The 22,157-nt window shown below is 32.1% G+C and overlaps 1 protein-coding gene across 4 annotated transcripts in view; it reads left to right on the top strand.

Moving 5' to 3' along the window:
- The first annotated feature begins 13,392 nt into the window (after positions 1 to 13,392).
- LOC127702977 (uncharacterized) overlaps positions 13,393 to 22,157 on the top strand; it is a 108,615-nt gene continuing 99,850 nt past the window's right edge. For 3 of the 4 annotated variants that reach the window (XR_007982611.1, XM_052207348.1, XM_052207343.1), the window contains exon 1: positions 13,393 to 13,485. The gene's annotated coding sequence lies outside the window, so the exon portion shown is untranslated. The remainder of the gene's footprint in view (positions 13,486 to 22,157) is intronic. The other variant, XM_052207347.1, reaches the window with a different exon arrangement.

Here is a 22,157-nt window from a genome sequence, read left to right as displayed (position 1 = left end):
AAAGTCATTAGTTGATTATTGACCATTGATTGCTATTGAGTGGTTGTCGTTTTTTTTTTTTTTGCTCATATGGTTGTCGTTAGTATATGTCTGTCATATATGTTTTTTCGTGAATTGTTTTGTTATAAATTAGGCCGTTAGTTTTATCAATTGAATAGTTTCATATTTTTCATGTCTATTCCTTTTATAGCCGACTATACGGTATGGGTTTTTCTCATTGTTGAAGACCCTACGATTGCCTATAAATGCTTACATCTACTTCATTTGAACTTTGGTGGATAGTTGTCTCATTGGCAATCATACCATATCTCTTTTTTTTTATACTAAAGAAATATTTTCAAACATTGAATAAAAAACAAAAAGGGCAGAAGGAGGTGCTCCAAACGGTCCGAAGAAAACAAGGGATGATTTTTCTTTCCCTATTGTTAATTTTTCATTTTTTGACGGTGATGTTTCACTGGCACCGTCTTGCGGTGTTTATATTTCCCAACTCGTCCGCTGTGTCCTTGTCTGTAGTGACGTTTTAGATTTCAATGAACATAATATATGTGTTACTGATAGATTATTAAAATGATTAAGTCCAGGATTTCGTTACCTCAAATTACTTAAAACCTGAACTAAATTTTTCCATAGATACACAGATTTGGATTGCGAGTTCGGCTCTACCTGTAGAAAACGTATTTCAAACAGAATAGCAGATCCTAATTTTTACGGTGATTTTGTTTGAGGGTTGTAATGGGGGTACCTTCATGACGAATAACGGTAAAAAAATCTTGCCAAATGACGTTAACGTAATTTTTAATACATGACGATAAAATGTACATTTTCTTAATGACGATAAAAACGACTGATTTTGACGAATCACGATAAATTCTTTCCAAAAATAAAACGGTAACGAATGATTATTTGAGACCTGTGACGAATCAAGACAAGGATATTTTGACAAATCACCATTTTTGACGTTAACGGTAGCCGAAAATGACCGTTTGGCGTCTGACGGTAAAGGGCATTCTTACCCTCTTGTTTACCGAGCCTGAAAATTTAGAAAGGATCCGGGTAAACTTATCAGGACTTATCACTCCTTCAAATAAACTTATTCTAGAAGGTTACCAATTCAACACTCTAATCATTATACCTTTAATATTATTTTTATTGGTATGAATATTGATTTTGTTATCAGTAAATCAGCAAGCTGTCAGTAACTGCGAGTACCCTCAGATCTATACTTTGTGTCTTTTTTGTTGTTAGGGATGTATAAATACCATGCGTCATGTCCGGTTTGTGTATTTGTTAGCTGTTCTGCTTTGTATCGATCTGATTAGTTAAGCCTTTTTCAACTGATTTACAGAGTTTGCTCTTGCTGTAACTCCACTGACCCAGGTTAGGGGAGGGTTGAGCGCTCTCAAACATGTTTACCCCACCACATTCTGTATGTGCCTGTCCCAAATCAGGAGCTTGTAGTTCAGTGGTTGACGTTGGCTCATGTCTGCCATATTTGTTTTTCGTAAACTGTTTTGTTATAGATTAGGCCGTTGGGTTTCTCAATTGAATTGTTCATATTTTTCATGTCGGAGCCTTTAATAGCCGACTATATGGTATGGGTTTTTGTCATTGCTGAAGGCCGTACGATTGCCTACAATTGCTTACATCCACTTCATTTGAACCTTGCAAGATAGTTGTCTCATTGGCAATCATACCACATCTTCTTATTATAAGAACAGCCAATTTTAACAAAGATGAATCGAAAACAATGCTGACAGTTATTCAGATGAAAAAAAATACTGTTACATGTACTCGGGACATTTTCCGATATTGTAATCACGGATAATTCTACTGTCGTCTAGGAAATCCAATGGATTTGTTCCATCTCTGAAGATCCTCATGGATATCCTATTTTGCTCTCTTGAACGCACAAGCAAGAACATTGCAAGCGCCATTTTATCAACTAAGAGAGAGATAGGGGTGCCCCTGACCACTCTTAGAAATTTCTGTTCAGTTTTCAGTAAAAAAAGAATGCTGATACACTTAAAATTTGCTAAGAGTAATCAAAGACGATCTTAACTTGATTGTCGACGTTCAAGATACTCGGTGGTTAAGATTAAAACTAAGAGAGCGTTCCGAGAAGGATAAAGAGTACTCTTAGGGTTGCGAGTGCGACATGCATTTTAAGGGCTGTCAATCATTATAAGATTACTTCAAGATACACTCTTAGCAGATAAGATCATCTTAAGATCATCTTATGCACTAATATTGCTTCATGATACTAGCACAGGTTTAGTTCAATTTTGTTAAAATAAGCTAAAAACATCGCTTATGAATTTTTCACTTGCAAGTGGATAGTTCGACCTCATTGGTCCGTATCCATGTAACCTTCAATTTAACCCATTAACAAGAGATTGGTTACGCATGTATTAGTCGTGTTCAGCGATTAAAAGTAAAAAGAATGTCAACATTGAAAGTGAAACAAAGGTGAACCATTTCGTTGACTGATTCGATCCAAAAAAAATCATTCTTATACAGGTAAAAAAACGACGAATTTAACTTATTTTTATCTTTTAACCTAATAACATGAAATCTAACAGACCAAGAAAAGTCCAATTGGACGAGGTCGCTATCTTTTTTTATCTTACCTCTTATACATTTCTAGGTATATGATTAGTTAAAAGCAACGGCGTGGAGACCGTTTACATTTCATATGGGGTTAGTAGGCGTGATTTATTTCCATACACGGTTAGTTCTGGTGTTACGTCCCTTTGTAAAAACAACACGGTGTTGAGAAAAAATCTGTAAGGTTTCAACAGACGAAGAAATTGATGATGAACGATTGAAATAAATTCCTAAAACACATTAAAAGCTTTCAAGTTGTTTCAGTTGGCATTTGTTTTTGTAAAGACCAACGGAAGACTTTGATATGCCATTAGTTTAAATACCACACGTTAAGATAGTCGGTAAGATAAATTTGTTACACAGTGTGCTAGTGACCTAATACGACATATATGGGGTCAGTCAATTCCATATGGTGATTTTAGCTTCGCTCTCATCCAATATGGAATTTACTGACCCAATATATATATCGTATTAGGTCAATAGCACACTATGTAACTAATAATATTTATGTTTATGTTTATATCGGGTTATGTGACCGTCGGCAGTCTTCGGAGATCTAGATGGCGTACAAATATATAGACTAAAATACAAACGAAATGCTGATATATATTATCGAGTCAATGCAATGTTAATTGTTTATTTCAGACTTATTGTAATTTGGATATACGTTTCAGTATGTTATAGATCAAATATGAGAATTTGAGTCAAATCGGTGAATATGAATTTGACAGCTAATGCTCCTTTAACTAAGACAAAACTAGATAAGCCAAATCCTTGGGCAAACAAGGAAAATGTTTATTCTCGGTAAACAATGGTGAGGGACGAGTTTTGTATGTGATTTCCACTTAATAAAAGGACTAATATGTGTTCAACAAACAAGTCAAAGCTTAATTGCATCAAACTACTATAATTTTACGCTATTTTTCATATGTGACCACTGCTACTTCGATATAAAGTTTAGATCTTGTCAATATATTGAGATATGAGATATGTGGAACAACTTTAGATAAAAAGTTATTTTGCTACTAGATGTATTTTACATAGATTTTAATATGTGTAAACTATCTTATCGGTTTTGGTGAAAGCTAGCTGTCAAAAGGTTAAAATATGAAATTTATATTGACCTGTTCATTTATCAATACAATTAACATAATACTGAAAGGCTCGAGTAATTTTACTACTTTTTTTCAATTTCAGGGGCCGAATAATGGCTCTTATTATACCTCCTCCTTTGTATTTTAGACACTTGGGTATGATAATTGCTTACATGTGGCAACTCGCAACTTATTCAACTAACGCCACCATGACTTGGTTGACTGTCACATAATACTAGTAACTTTGCCACAACACGATTTATCACTGTGATATTAACTTGTCACGAACAACTAACCGAAGCATACGAGTTCACCCCGAATTTTAGTAGGGTTTGTTTTTTTCAGTATGGGAAGTGTTTTGTTGGAATTTGGTATTTAATTTATACTTCGTGGTTTATGACTTAATTTTTGACTTCTGTGTGGACATGACTTATTATTTATATGGTCATAAATATAGATTAACTGTTTACAACACTTAGAATTTTTCGAAATACTAAGGATTTCTTCCCCAGGAAAAGATTACATTAGGTGTATTTTGCAAAACCTCTCGGAATTTAAGGTCCGCAATGCTCTTCAACTTCGTACATTATTTGGCCTTTTTGGCATTTTTGATTCTGGCGTCACTGGTGGTTCTTTTGTGGATGAAACGCGCGTCTGGCTTACAAAATTTTAAGCCTAGTACGATGTGTTTATGATGAGTGTTTTACTTTATACAAGGGTCACTTTGGGTTCTCGGCGTATATAAAGACTGTCTCATATAATGCTGATATCAACCCATACAGGGAGGTTCCTCATCGCAGTTTTTGTTGGTGTTATACATTTTGAAAGTCAATGAAACGTCTTTGATTTCCCTTCTAGCTTTCAGGTTATATAATGTAACTGTTTTTGTATATTGGGAGACAATTTTCTCTTAACCATATGTTTGTTGTTGTTTTTTTTTTTAGAAATTAAGAAATTACGATCTCTACGAATTTGATTCATAGCAGTGCATTATAAATTGTACACGACTTTGGCATACGTTTAGTAGTTTGACAAAATTATTTGATTGATTGGTTGTTGCTTGCTTAACGTACAGCGGCAATGGACCTCATTAAAGTCCTGTTTTCAGTCAGATAGTACCGTAGCTATATGAATCAATACTGCAAAAAAACATGTTTCAAAGGTATTATTGAAAGATTCACCCTGATGTTCTGGTAATAAACTGTATGATTTATTTTCTTTCTACCATTTTAGCAAACAAAACTACTGTTAGCCTCTTGTTCATTTACTGTTTGTAAAAGTACAACAACGTTAAAATCTGGTTAAATAAACATGGCGCATCTTATCTAAACAACCTGTTGTTACATACATTTAATATAAAGTTATTGTCAATTCATCAAAATTAATATAACTATGTTTTTAATCTAACTTTATTAATATACTGTTTGTCTAGCTTTTTGATATATCATATATCGATAGTATATTGTAGATACAAAAAAAAACCAAACGTGTTTCTAAAGAAAACAGATAGATTTTTATTTCAAATGTATTTGATAACGTTTATTTTCGAACAAAACAAATTGATTTGAAACATTTGTCATACAGACGTAGAATATAATATAACTATAATAATTATATAATATGAAAATAATTGATATTCTGGTCTCTAATTTGTATAGAAACTTTTTGTATATGTTAATTTTGTCATTTAGATAGGCAATTCAAAGTCAATAAACACTGCTGTATGGTAAATAAGATATTAAAAACTTTACATAAGTTCATATAAACTATCCTTCACTTTTAAACTGCCTTCCAAAATTTTTGGTTTCGAGGGATTACGTGCACATACCGATAAAACCGGAAACATTACTTTAATCGGTATCATTCGTCCATTTTGTTTTTTTGAAACATCGGTGACTAAATAGTCTAGTATGCATTAATTTATGTGCAACAATGTTTTTTAAATGCAATGTTGAACATTGAATGTATGGACATTGTCAATCAAAACAATGAACTGTCGTTTTTGTTGAGCTTCATTTGATATTATTTATTATTTTTTTCTTGATGATCAGAACCAAAAGAAGAAACAGCCGCGAAAACCATTAAACAAGTAGTTAGTTGTATATTCAAAAGGGACCTAAATTTCTAAAAACAAATATTATACAAAAATCGTCAATTGTAAACATTTTGAGTGCAACCGAATATGCTTTTTATAAGGTTGCACTTATATCAATCAATACATTTCCAGCACATTTAGTGAAAACAGTCTAAGAAAGAAGGACCTTGTGTAAGTTTCAACAGGATGTAGGAGCATAAGTGTTAGATCAGCATTTTGTGTGTTTTGTCATTATGTTAGTGATTTTTGCACTTCATACCGATCTAACTTGTCAAGCTGTTTCCAACTGATTTTTGCAGTTTGTTCTAAGCTTATGTTGTGCTGTTAGACAACTGTCACAGGTTAGGGGAGGGTTGTTCACAAGATGTAGAGAATGTCATACTTCTCTTATGATGCAGTAAATATCGAACTTTCTGGTAATTGTATGTCCAACTGTGACTGTTTTCAATCTATGTCTATCAAAGATTTTACGTACAGTTTTGTAGGCTTTTCTTTGGCTTTGATAATGAGGCTCATAATACAACTGGTCATCCGTAAGTAAATGACTGACTCATATAATTATGATGATATGAATATTCTATGCAAAATAGAAAAATAATTATTTTCATTTATTTGCATTACATCTAACATATTTTCATAGTCGATAAGAAAGTATTTGATACGTGGTGCATTGTCAATGTAATTGATAAAAAATCGCATGATATACAAATCTGTAACAACCGATGGTTACATTATTACAGAGTATAGACTGCATCGATAGATTATAACCACATAGCAAGTAAGCCCATAAATATACTTTAAGCAGCCTTGAAGTTCTATGAGTAGAGGTAAACAGACCATTTCTATGAATAGAGGTAAACAGACCATACTTCAAAAAGATATGAATAGTCTTAGAGTGAAACTAATATAAAAATAAAGGAGATGAGGTGTGATTGCAAATGAGACAACTATCCACCAAAGTTCAAATAAAGTGTATGTAAGCAATTATAGGCAATAGTCGTAAGGTTTTCAACAATGATAAAAACCCATACCGTATAGTCGGCTATTAAAGGCCCGACATGAAAATTATGAAACAATTAAATTGATAAAACTAACGGCCTAGTCTATAACAAAACTATTAATGAAAAACAAATATGACAGACACGAACCAACGACAACCACTGAACTACAGGCTCCTGACTTGGGACAGGCACATAAATAATGTGGCAGGGTTAAACATGTTTGTGAGCGCTCAACGCTCCCCTAACCTGGGACAGTGATGTAACAGCACAACATAAGAACAAACTATAAAAATCAGTTGAAAAAGCTAAACTCATCAGATCGATACAAAGCAGAAAAAAACATCAAACATAAACCGGACGTAGCAGGATATTTATCCATCCCTCATCCCTAACAACAAAAAGGACACTAAGTACAGATCTGAGAGTACTCGCAGTTACTGACAGCTAGATCAAAGCCAATAACAACTATGAAAAAATCATGTATCTAAGACTAAAATATCCATCAGTACACATCCAACATCCAATAAGAATATACTTATAGCTGACTATGCGGTATGGGCTTTGCTCATTGTTGAAGGCCGTACGGTGACATATAGCTGTTAATTTCTGTGTCATTTGGTCTCTTGTGGAGAGTTGTCTCATTGGCGATCATACCACAACTTCTTTTTTTATATTTACGATTTACGAGAACTTCGAAGGCTAATTGCTAACTAGCATCATACGGTAGGGTCAGACAACCCTACCAAACCGCTTCTTATAAAGAGGCCTTATTTACCAAGATACTTGTTTTACAGTAATAATTGTAAACATCATAATCAACAATACGTATATTAAAGAAATTAATGGTAATGTCATTTTGATTATGAAGACTAGGTTGGTAAACAATCATATCTCAACGAAAAAGGTGAACTTTAAATTTTTACTGGTGACTCCTGTTGCCAACTTCTAGTATAACACGATGAAAAAGTCGACACAGTAAACTATTCTTGTGGTATCTAGCTTTACGTGTTAGTCCTTTAAAGCAATACACTTCATGCCATAGATAATTCGGTACTTGAGTTCTTGATTTAATTTTAACTCGAGGGCAAGTCCGTTTGAAATTGACTAGGAAAGACCTTTGTATATAGATATAAGAAGATGTGGTATGAGTGCCAATAGGACAACTCTCCATCCAAGTCAAAATTTATAAAAGTAAACCATTATAGGTCAAAGTACGATTTTAAACACGGAGCCTTGGCTCACACCGAACAGCAAGATATAAAGGGCCCCAAACACTACTAGTGTAAAACCATTCTAACGGGAAAACCAACGGTTTAATCTATATAAAAACGAGAAACGAGAAACACTTATGAACCACATCAACAAACGACAACTACTGAACATCAGATTCCTGACTTAGGACAAGTGCAAACAAATGCAGCGGTATTAGACGTTTTAATGGTACCAAACCTTCACCCTTATCCGAAACAATAGTGTAACATCACAACATAGAAAGACATTCTATAAAATATCAATTGAAATGGCTTAACTCAATCAAAAGACATATTTATACCAGTGAACATACACTGAACAAATAAATTTGATCTATGATACAATGTAAATACAAAATAAATAAACTAAGGGAAGAATAATTAAAGTAAAATGTTATAACGCTGTGAAATGTTAACCAATTTAAGAAAAACAATATGCTTGAACAAAAATATCAGCCATTTGCAATTACTTTAAACACAGGTAAATGAAAATAATTTTGTTGTTAGGTATACGTGTACAGTTCAAATAGAGAAAGGAAATATTTGTACAAAATAAATAATTTTGATGTTCATAGTACGAAGAAGTGAAAATCTATATTAATAACAAACACTTATCAAAGCTGGTATATAGACTAGATTTTACCCTGAATAGCATTAAATAACAAAAAAAGCATTACAATTAGTATCAACAGGTCAAATAAACAAGAAAGTACGATTTGAAAGTTAGTTAAAAGCCAAAAACAATTAGTAATAAAAAATCATGCATCAGAGACTAAAATCAACTAAAACACATCCCAGGGATTTAGTATTTTAACGTCATGGACAGTCAAAGAAGATATGACTTGTGCAATGCCAAAAATAAATGTATCGACAGGCAGTAGGATAGTTAGGAGTTAACCTCTTTATATATCACAATGAACGTGGGTGTGTCTTTTTACATCCCGTTTGAAAAGACTACAAATTTAGTTATGTTTTAATTTGCTATCGATATCAGTGCCAATGTAAACTATATTCAAAGATCTAATTACAACATTGGTAAGATAACCTTTACTAATACGTTTGTTTAAAGGTTCGATGAGTTTACACATATCACATGGTGATTTCCGCGCTTTGTGTACAACATTTGTACCTACTTGCTTATGTGTTTTGCAAAAGAAATCTAAGCGTTATGAAAAAAATTGTTTCATGATCTACATGTACAAGTATTAGCTTGTGCATAAAGATACACAGTCAAAGAGGATATAATGTTTCGATCTTCTGTTAAAATATTAAAATCTTCTGTCCGGCAAATAGGTTGACTTCTAAAATGTGAATTTAATCAGCGAAAAAACGAATGTCCAGAATAATTTCTCTGTCATTTAGCCGTACACAAACCATCGTGAATCGTATGTTATGGTTGTCATTTTTGTCATATTGTTTCATATGTAAGGAGCCTAGGTGACCGAGTTGTCTAAGTAGTCATTAGCCTGTCAACACCGAGGTTGTGAGTTCGAACCCCGCACGTAGCAGTTACGCTCGACTCTTATCTTAATTGACTAGGATAGTTAGTTTTCCTGCAAAAGGTCGGTGGTTCTCTCCGGGCACTCCGACTTCCACCACCAATAAAAACTGACCGCCACGAAATAGCTAATAGTGCTGACAGCATGATAAATCAAATCAAATTTAATTAGTTTTTTGAATGTTCAATTTTCATTTGAATCAATCTCAAACATATTTTGGGTAGGAAATATTTTTGATTTCATCTTTGACCTAAGCGTTCATAAGTTGGAAAGTATTGGAATATAATTACATTGGGATATATGTAAACAACACATCACGAAAACACTAAGAACACCAAGAACCGCCAAAGACCAGCTTTTCCCAATGTAAATTGATTCACAATAACTGATTTAATCATCTTTAAAACTATGTCTAAACGTCTGAACAAGCGCATGTATATCGGTAAAAGATAGACACACCAGAAATCAAAGCAAAAAAACAAACAACAAAAAAAACAACAAAAAAGAAAAAAAAGGAATAGCTCAAACTATTATAATAAATCACCATTTTACAAACAGAATTAAACTCAGTTCAATCTGTACATGCAAATGACGAAAAAAAGGACACCTATTATAGATAGACACATATCGGATATAAAATAAATAAATAAATGATCTTTATTTCAAGAGAATAATCCCATTAGTTAAAACTCTCTATTCCTGAAAGTCCTCAAAATAGTAATCATATATTTATAAAGTACATACAATATTATAATGATCTATAAACAGTAAACAATTTTATATATATATTAATGAAAAAGGCATATACATTTGCACAATTTATGAAAAATTTGTAACATTTTGCTTTAAAAGATACAAGTGTATTACTCATCTTTATTTCATTTGGTGGGCCATATATTGCAACAATAATCAAACAATGGCAGAATATAAGCATTACAATAAATAATACGTATATGCATAGGTAAATACTTTCTTATCTTTTGTAATAAGTTGATTGTATTTGATATGGTACATGACATTTTATCTATTTGCTGATTCCAATTTAGGTTTTTGTCGATATATAAACCAAGAAATTTTTCACAATCTATATTCTCTATTTGTTCATCTGAAATATTGATATCTAAAGTGTTCCCAGTTGACATATATACACATATAGACACATATACATAGATAGACACCTATCGGGACATATATATAAATAAGAAGATGTGGTATGAGTGCCAATGAGACAACTATCCATCCAAGTCACAATGTGTAAAAAGTAAACAATTATCATGATTATAGGTCAAATAACGGCTTTCACAAAACGGAGCCTTGGCTCACACCGAACAGCGAGCTATTAAGGGCCCCAAAAAGACTAGTGTTAAACAATTCAAACAGGACAACCAACGGTCTAATCTATAAAAAAAAAGAAGAGAAACGAGAAACACTTATGAATCACACCAAAAACGACAACCACTATACAACAGGCTTCTGACTTAGGACAGTTGCATAAAAATGCAGCGGGTTTAAACGTTTTAACAGGCGCCAACCATCACCCTAACCTGAAACAGTGGTATAACATTACAACATAAAGACACACAATAAAATATCAATTGAAATGGCTTAACTCGATCAAAAAGACAATACACAAAAACAAGTAAATATACACAGAACGAATAAGTTTGATCTATGACACAATATAAATAATAAAGATGTTTCAATGTCAAAAATACAACTTTAACCTAGGACAAAAAGGCGTTAAATAAAGTAACATACACAGGTAAATTTAAATATAATAATTTTGTTGTTAGGAGTACACATATAGATAGACACATATAAGAACATATACACAAATAGACACATAATAGGACATTTACATGATAGATAGACACATATCGGGACATATACATAGATAGACACATATCGGGAAAAATACATAGATAGACACATATCAGGACATATACATAGATAGACACATATCGGGACTTAAACATAAATAGACACATATTGGAACGCATACATCGACACATATTGGAACATATGTATACATAGTAAGGCGCATATCGAAACGCATGAATAAAAATAAAGGTAAGTTAGGAGAGTAAGGGGATAAATTAGAATACGCTTCCTCTTCTTATTCGGAAAACCCGTATAAGGGTTTCTTGTGTATTTAAAATCATACTGTGGATTCATTTATTATGGCACCCTCAACTCTCCGTTGGGGTGACATATTGTTTATATACTGTTATTCTACTTTTCTTTTTTTCTGTTTTTATTTTTCTTCCACTTATTTTGTCCAGCTTATATCTCGAAATATTATGAAACAATGTCATGGAACTATACCATAATGTTTACCAGCATGTGCAGATTTGCAATCAGTGTATGTCATTTTCAAGAAGGCCGCCGTTACCATGGAAACTGCAATAATGTTCAAAAATCAATATGCACCAAAGTTAATGAAACTTCACACAAATATTGACTGGCATATGCAGATGTCCCGTTTGACTTTGGAATTTCCAAAATGGCCGCCGTTACTATGGAAACAGCAAAATTGTCAAAAATTTCAAAATCCTCCAAACTTAATGAAACTTTATAATAATGTTTATTGGCATGTGTAAATGCCTTTTTTGACTTTGGAAATTAAAAATGGCTGCAGTTTTCCTGGCGATTGGGGAACGAGGGTGTCATCCGTTATTGCTAGCAATTACAAATCTAGTTTTCGTTGGTACCAGTTTTCAGGGATTAAAGAAACATTGTGTTTTCGTGGATATTTGATTACATGGTTTTGCCAAATATATATAAGAAGATGTGGTATGAGTGCCAATGAAACAACTCCCCATCTAAGTCACAATTTATAAAAGTAAATCATTATACGTCAAAGTACGGTCTTTAACACGGAGCCTTGGCTCACACCGCACAGCAAGCTATAAAGAGCCCCAAAAATTACTAGTGTAAAACTATTCAAACGGGAAAACCAACGGTATAATCTATATAAAAAACGAGAAACGAGAAACATTAATGAAACACATCAACAAACGACATCTACAAAACATCAGATTCCTAAGTCTGTATACAATATAAAAATAAGGAGATGTGGTTCATGTATGATTGCCAATGAGACAACTATCCAAGTGGATGTAGCCTATATAAAATTTGTATTTCGTTGAAAATATAAATTTGTGGTTCACCGGTATCTACGAAATCCGTGAAAATTGGTATCCCACGAATAATAATAATCCTCGATATGCAAATGCTACATTTGCCTCTTGGTTGATGATCTACAACGTTTTGATAACTAGATTACGTATCAGAATTGTATGAAACAGTAGTTTTTCCTTCATTTTTAGATTTTGATTTTAAGAGGCATATATATGCAAGCTGTTCGCTTTTCTTTTCTTATATCTTTTCATCATTGAAATAGTTTTTCTCGTACTTTTTCGTTGTTTGCTTACCATATTGCGTAATAAATATCATTTCTACATTTTGAAAATACTATAAAATTATTGTTATGCAAGCTGCTGGTAACTCAAAACGTTTGTTCTTAATAAAACATTTGACAGTATATATCCAATACATATCAAATATTAAACAATATTTTAAAGTAAACAATGTTACATGAAATTCAACGTGTAATCAGTCGAAAAATTAACACTTTAACTTCAAATGGTTTCAATGTAAATACAAAACACGATTACATTTGCTCAATACGATAAGTCTGATGTCCTGGCGCGCAGTATGAAAAGAAGTAGTTTTCAAGAAGATATATTTTTGTTCATCAAAGAATATAATCTATCGGAATAGTTTGAGTACAAAATAATATAAAGCATATGTGATGAAATTAGATAACGACAGTCTGCTAACAAATTTCAATGACACGCCCACCATATATAGATATATATATATTCATTATAATCTCTGTTTAATTAAATTTCACGCTGTAGTGTATAAGTGTTTAAGGTAAGATTATGTTGAAGATTTAAAATGCAAAGGACTGCCGAAAGTTTTGAGTTAAAAATTGAAGAAATAATCAAAATTAACAAAAAATGGCTTTAAGTTAGACAAATAAGCAACAAAATAAATACCAGGAATTTCTCAGTGTATTTATGACTTGATTTTTTTAATAAGTTTTAAAAATAAGTTTAATTTAAAAATATGAAAGATGTATTAAAAAGTCAACATCTTCCTTTATTTTGATTAAAAAGTAGTATAGTATTATGAAAATTGCAACAATATTTAGTTAACTCCGAGAAATCTTTGAAAACAAACGAATGCAACGGAATAAAATGTTTCTCAGTGTATTTATGACTTGATTTTTTTAAATAAGTTTTGAAAATTATTTTAATTCAAAAATATGAAAGATGTATGAAAAAAGTCAACATCTTCCTTTATTTTGATTAAAAAGTAGTATAGTATTATGAAAATTGCAACAGTATTTAGTTAACTCCGAGAAATCTTTGAAAACAAACGAATGCAACGGAATAAAATGTTTCTCAGTGTATTTATGACTTGATTTTTTTTTATTTAGTTTGAAAATGAGTTTAATTTAAAAAATGGAAGATGTATTAAAAACTCAAACATATTCCTTTATTTTGATAAAAAAGTATTATTTTTATTATGCAAATTTGCCATGAGTTATGCATCTAATATACCTAAAAGAATTTAGAAAAGTGTTTGTTTCTATCCCTGTGTCTTTAAATGCCTTTCGTTTGTCCTATAAGGGAACAACAGTGCTCTAGACGCAATGCTATGAGTCTTCAATATAAAAGTTTCAAAATATAGTATTGGTTTTCATGGATTTCTTCAAGCATTTTTTGTATACCACTGAACCTCGACAAGCATGTCGATATATTGAGACTGAACTCTACTTTTCGAAATTGATAGAACAGCACAAAACGTTTAAGACATATGCTTTTATTAACGCGCATGTACAAATAAATTGAATTGATATTGTTCATATGTAGAGATTGTATATTGTATATTTTATATTGTTTTTCTTTAATTGTTTAACATTTCTTACCGATATAACATGTTACTTTTATTATTCTTCCCTTAGATTATTTATTTTGTATTTACATTGTGTCATAGGTCAAATTTATTTGTTCAGTGTATGTTCAATGGTGTTAATATGTCCTTTGATTGAGTTAAGCTATTTCAGTTGATATTTTATAGTGTGTCTTTCTATGTTGTGATGTTACACTATTGTTTCAGGAAAAAGGGTGAAGGTTTGGTACCAATAAAATGTTTAAACACGCTGCATTTGTTTGCACCTGTCCTAAGTCAGGAAACTGATGTTCAGTAGTTGTCGTTTGTTGATGTGGTTCATAAGTGTTTCTCGTTTCTCGTTTTTTTATATAGATTAGACCGTTGGTTTTCCCGTTTGAATGGTTTTACACTAGTAATTTTTTGGGGCCCTTCATAGCTTACTGTTCGGTGTGAGCCAAGGCTCCGTATTGAAGACCGTACTGTGACCTATAATGGTTTACTTTTATTAATTTTGACTTGGATGGAGAGTTGTCTCATTGGCACTCATACCACATCTTCTTATATCTATTATATTAGGAAAGAGGAAAACGATTTTCTTTTGCAATTTAGTATGTCTATTGAAATACTACAGTTGTAGATACGTGTAAAATACTAGTGTAGATACGTGTAAATTACTACAAGACTTAGTGTAGATACATGTAGTTTTAAATTTTACTGAAGATATCCTTGACCTGTCGCTGTTTATTTCATTCGTAAATTCTCTTTAGTACTTAAATAAATTAAACATGTTAAATTCATGGTTTTCTTTATTTTGTTAATTTCATAATATTAAACAATGATTATAGAACATTGAAATTAAAATGAGCAAAAACATTGTATTTCACGTCTGAAATGCATACGGAGATCTACGATACATCATGTACCGTCGTATTCACGAATTGAACACGATGCGACATTGCCCAAGGTGGACGATTTATCGCGTAAAATTTTATTCCCCAAAATACTTTCTTCAATATTAGTCTTTGAAATTGCATATCCTATCTAAGGTTTATTTTCTACACTTTTTATTTAAAATTGAATGAACCATTTTGTCTATATCTAAAACGTATTTGATCGTTTCTCAAAAACATCCGGGAACTCACGGTGTTATCCAAAATACGTCCAGTCGAAAAGCACAGGAAAATCCAGGAATGTCCTCTTTGCAGACTCAAATATGCAAAATTCATGACTTTATCAAAAAAGTGCAAATACATCAACTGTTTGTCAATTTTTGTAAACTGTTTTTGATAACTTCGATGGTTAAAATGAATTTCTTTTCTGTAGGAAACAACAAAATAAAAAACTTTCGTAAAAATATGAGAATATTCACCGTCAGAAACTTCTTCGATCAGACCGTAATTAAAAATACATAGAGAAGTCAGTTTAATATACGAAATTTCTTTTATTTGATATAAAATAAAATCAATGGAGCAGTAGGTTTATTGGAAGAAATTTCTTCTATCAAACGTTAAATGAATAACTTCAAGTTGCATTAGCTCCTTAGAAGAAATTTCTTCTATCAGATTTAAACCTGAAATAAAATATTTAATCAAAGCAGTTAGTTTGTTGGCAGAAATTTCTTCCATCAAAACTACATTAGGATCTGAAATGAAATACATGTAGCTGTGAGTTCGTTGGAACAAATTTCTTCTATCAGAACTGAATTTAGACCTAAAATAAAAAAAAAATAAAGTTGTTGGTTCGTTTTAAGAAATTTCTTCTATAACATACATAGACATAAAATGAAATACATGCGACAGTTTATAGTAAATTGGAAGAAATTTCTTCTATATCAGGCCATCATTTAGATCGAAATTCAGATACATGTAAATTTCTTCCATCAAACTAAGACGTAAAATGAAATACATTTATCTATAAGTTAGTTGGAAGAAATTTCTTCTATTATACATAAACCTGAAATGAAATACTTCTGGCAGTTAGTAATTTGGAAGAAATGTCTTCCATCAGACGTAGACCTTTAAGTTAAATTAAATACATGGAAACGTGAGTTCGTTGGAAGAAATTTCTTCTATCAAACCAAAATGAATTTCATTGAATGTTTTCCAAAGCTATTAATGTCTAAAAAAAGTTGATAAAAAAAAACTCCAGACTCTATCTTAATATTATCTGCCAAAAAAAGTTTGTCATCAATTTATCAGAAAAAAAAACGGAAAAGGGGGGATTTAAAATTTTTTTTTGGATGTTATTTTTCGATTATGAAGAAGCCTTTCCAAGCTTCATCAGATTTCATAAAGATTTACAAATGGTAATTGACGTCTAAAAACTTAAAACTTAGACTTAAGCTATATGTTAAGTTCAAAAAACAAATTTATCCATTTATTAATAAAATTTGGAAAAATGAAGGAAAAAAAATATTTTCAATTTTTTTCTGTAGATGCAGTCTCTCGATAAATGAAATGGTTCTGTCCAATTTTCATTCTGTAAAGTTTTGAGAAAGTTATTTATGTCTTAAAAATACTTTACTTCATTTCAACCCTGATTAATATTTGTCTCAGAGGCAATCATACCACATCTCTTTATTTTCAATATTGAAAAACAGACTGAACCTAAAATGTTGACGGCAGCCGACGACGACCGAATGTAAGATAAATGTTTTCTCGCCTTCGTGACTTTTGTTCCAGGCAAGACAAAAATGAATGTTTATTCAAATGAACTGTCGAAAATGTCTCGCCTTTATGTAATTTTGATAGTATTTTCAAATGTTAAAATCGAAATGGCAATATTCAAACATGTAAATTATGCAAAACATTCAAAGTCATTGAATCATGAATGAAGCTGCAGTGCCAAATAACCTCCATAGAAAGGAGAAATGCCAATGTTTACGCAACTTCATATCAAGTATACTATTGACTTATCATAAGTTAACTTTAACATGTAACCTATGCAAAAGTTTCAAATCGATGAACCATGATGAGGGGACATGGCATATATAACCTCCATGAAAATGAGACTTGCAAATGCTAGTACAACTGCAGATCAAATATCATTGACCTTATCGTAAACTGATTTTATAACAAACTTTAACATGTAAACTATGTAATACATTCGAAGCTCATTGAACCTGACTGAGAGGGACGGTGAAATAATCTACATGGAATTGAGATGTGTCAGTGATAATACATCTGCATACCAATTAGCATTGACAATTAGCATTGACCTACCACTATTGGTTCACCTTAAACTGACCTAATCACAAAATAATACAAAAAGTTTCAAAGTCAATAGACCATGACTGAGGGGAGGGTCATGTAATCTTTACGGTAAATATAAGTGTTAAGAATTAGAACTGAAGTAATAGAGGTTACAAAAATGATATACACTTACAGCCAACAAGAAGGTCGTAATGTCCCCACCGTCAGAATATGCACGATGGTATTGGTTGGTCTAACCCCGGAACCGTTCTTTCTGATTTAAAGGTTGTAAATAAAAACAGAGAAAATGTGAACACAGAATTCGTGAATGTTATTTGAAAATCCATACATAGAAATTATTAAGTACGTGCGAATCTATAAAGCCATGTTACGAAATAAAAGTATATTTCTGTCAGGTATTTTGAGGCCTGGTAATATTCATTAATCAACCTCATTTCTGTTTAAAAACACTCTTCAATTCCTCAGAAATGACGCAAACCTTCTATTACAGTCCCTGAAAAACGAAAACTATACAACACTGTCGGAAAATAATATGCATGCATCAAATTCCGTTTACTTTTTGTTTTAAGTTATTATATATTTTTTTAAATATCTCTACAGATCAACCAATACATGTAGCACCATAGATATGATATTTTTACCAGGATGAAACGATTAAATAAGCTTAGGATTATATAAATACAAAACAGAATACTAAACATTACAATGTAATAATAGTTAAAAATGTAAAAAAAACAAACTTTTAGAACTATAAATAATTATTGAATACAATACACTAGTTATCTCACGACTTTTCAAATGGTTCCCTTTTCAAATACAATAGCATTTCATAGGATTAAAATAATGGTAAATAAATACTGACCAGAATAACTTTAGTATCATGTTGATGCTTTTTAATCCAAAACAGTCCAAAATATTATATTGAGACATATAAAATGTCTCGGATTAGAAGTATGTGTAGTATTAAGAAAATATAATGTATGATATATGACCAGTCTTATCAGCTGGATAGTAATTAATTAACTAGTGTTAATTTTGAGCATTTCTATCAAGCTATCCATGTGTCCGTTGAACCAGTACAATAATCTTTAGAATTAGAGCTAACACTGACTGGTTCTTTTTAACACACGAATGCCATATAACACGTACATGTGTACATGTGGTGTAGTCAATCACATCATCATTCAGATTCATTCATGAATCAGTCACGTCTCAGTCATTACAACCGGTCAGCTCCTCTTTAAACACTATCTGCGATTTCGGTTTACTTATAGATGGCTCATCGACTTACTACATTCGATGACAGAAACCAATCCAACGCTGTACAGTCTACATTGTAGTCTTTGTAAATAACCGCGTCAGCATCCACTCAAAAACCCATTATGGATGGGGGAGTGTTATGCCGAGTGACGTCCGAGGGCCTGTATCCTAGGTGTTAGATAATGGACCGCCATTTCACTGTCTTACGACATTGGTCCTGATAATGCTTCCTGTCATCGTTATTACTATGTTCGAGACTCATCGACCAGTACTCCAAACCAAAAAGATCTTACCAAAACCAATCAGTCTTTCAACTTACGGCCATTTTGTGTAATGATATTTGAATAAGACGCACACCACCTATTTTTGTCCCCCATTGCTTTCTTCGTTACATCTTTCACATTCAAAAATTAAACGGAAACGGGGTCAATTTACCGTTATTTACATATTAGACCGTAACGGAACTTTGGATATACCAAACCAGCTGGTACTTCATATCTAAACAGGCAATATATGCCCTCAATTTTAGAATTCGTTCATACATTTTTGTATTATTCAAAATTATCAGTCAAACTGTGTTCTACAAAAATGTATTCTACATAGTTGATATTTACAACTATATATGCGTAGGAACTATTTTGTTTTAAATATGACTTGTACTACTTTCCGGTATGTTCTTTTTGACCGGGCCCGAGTTGTTGGTGTTACGTCTTACATAGTCTACCCGAACTATTTGCCATATACTTGCAGTATTTTCTGCTAAGTTATCTTACATATATCTCGATGTGCCCCATGGCTGTCTAGATGTTTGTATTGTTTTTGAACTTGCACGCTTCAGTGTGATTGTCGGGCTAAATTACAATACATGTTTGATTTCTTTGCGAGATTTATTTTTTGTTATTTTTTCCATGGCTTTGTTCTTCAATTCACAGTTGTAGCGTGATCGTTAGTTTGCAAGGAACTCCGCTCAAACCGGTACTAGGGGTCGTTGTAAACTTGCAGTGAGGTGAGAGTGTTTTTGCTCCTTGTTGAAGAACTCACTGTCACTTTGAGATGAAGAACATCAATAAAAGCGCTGTTTCTTTGCTTTTTGTGTTTTTGCTGTGAACATACTGATTTTGTGTCATGGATGGATCCCCTATATTCTTTCTTTTTTATTACATGTATATAGTTTAATTCAGGCCATCATAATCTTTTATCCTTTAACAAACAAACATCTAAAAAACTCAGCGATTCCATTTTAAACATATCTATTTTTTTTAACATTGTTGAGAATTTTGTGAATGAAAAAAAGATGATGTATATGTTTAAAAGATATAAACAATGCGTTTACAAAATAATGGAGGTAAATATGCTTTTTTGAGTGAACTTGTGTTGTTGTGTTTTAATCCCACATCTATTTCAATTTTTACTTTGTTAAGAAATGTAATTTTAATCTTATTTTGACTAATATGATTAAAAGGAGATGTGAGGTATATACACCAATAAGAAAGCGACCCAACAAAAAATATAAAGACACTCAGAGGTCAACATACGACCATTAATATATAGCATAGATATAATAACCATAGATAAAGTACTGGACCCACATCAAAAGCAGATGATATTTGCCGAAATTTTATCACTCTCTTATTATATACATGTCACGCTTGGTGTTAATTAGCCTTCATTGGCAATTGCCGTCGATCGATATCTAATAAATTGTGAATCGGGAGACTTTTAAACACACGAATGTGCTACATAATGACTTTTAACCATAATAAAAAAACTACTTTTTTTTTAACTCTGCCAGGTCCAAAGATCGGATAAAATAGGAGGGAAGTCATGAAAAGTAAATATTGTAAAAGCGCAAATGTCCTATATAAAAAGCGCAACTGTCCATTTTGAAAAGCACAAGCGTCCTATGTAAAAGCGCAAACGTCCCACGCCGGAAAGGATATATAGCTGTATTTATAGTACGAATCACACCTCTAACACAATTGTAAGAAAGAAGAGGAAAAAACCATGAATGACACAGGACAAAACTCCTATATTTTCATTTTATCATAGCCATTATAACGCTTAATCTATATATTGTTTACTTCAAAAATGAAATCGACAATCAGATTATACCACCATCTTTTTAATAGCAAAACAAGCACAAAAATGGTAAGCGGAAAGGTATATAGAAGAAACAAATTCAGAGACATGATTGTGCTATTTCCCAATTATTCAATGTATTCAGTGTGTCCACTACATACGTTTTCTTCACCAAACGGCGTTTAATAAGTGAATAATGTATTCCCTTTTTTCTTCTTTGTTTTCTAAAACTTCGTGTTACGACAGAAAGTTTCAACACTTGTAAAAATCTTTTTTCTTTTCTAAAAAATAATAATTTCTTCTTTCTGGCATAAAATATGATTACACTATTTTGAATCTCGATAAAAAAGAAATTTCTTTAACTCGCCATAGAAAAATTCGACCAGGTTCGACCTCTTAACCACGTATACCATCAGTAAACGATATGTCTCTTCTGGTCAATCATACAGGTCTTATTTTCCGAGTGCAATCGATGCAAGTGCTATGACAATTTAATTTTACATGCCTGTTAAGTCCATTTTCCATGATTTCTCTATTTTATTCTTTTAACAACAGCATAATCTTTTCATTTGTTGACCGATTTTCTCCAAATAAATTACAATCCGAACAACTTTTACATCCAGACGCTTTATATTGCTTCCGCGTCACGGCATATTATTACTTGAGACAGGTAACGCATATTAATTATCGGTTGATAAGACGAGTGCCCGATGATTTAAATATAATTATGATAAGTAAGTAGTCTATTGGGAGGATGTCGGCAAATATTATCTACATCATAGGCCACTACGCGCAGTGCCTTGCTTTTGATATTTCAAAAGAAACTACATGGGGCTCACAGTGACAAATTATGGGTACTTTATCTATGGCTATTATATCTATGCATATAGTAAGTGATTGATATTAAAGCTCAATAAGGTTATAGCCAATACTATAGATGATCATCACGTCTCGTGGTATCATGCGGCTCTCAAATTCAGGATTATGTTAAGTAACTTCCCTCTTAGAACAAAACTTAAAAAAAAGAGTGGACCGCAGTGTCCCATTATTACGTTAAAGCGTTATTTGGGAGTAAATTTTATAAAACTATCATGT

Source organism: Mytilus californianus, unplaced genomic scaffold (assembly GCF_021869535.1).
Source record: "Mytilus californianus isolate M0D057914Y unplaced genomic scaffold, xbMytCali1.0.p SCAF_5, whole genome shotgun sequence".
In the NCBI taxonomy this organism is placed as follows: domain Eukaryota; kingdom Metazoa; phylum Mollusca; class Bivalvia; order Mytilida; family Mytilidae; genus Mytilus; species Mytilus californianus.
Note: the sequence above shows the minus strand (reverse complement) of the source record. Positions and strands in the feature narration are given on the sequence as shown.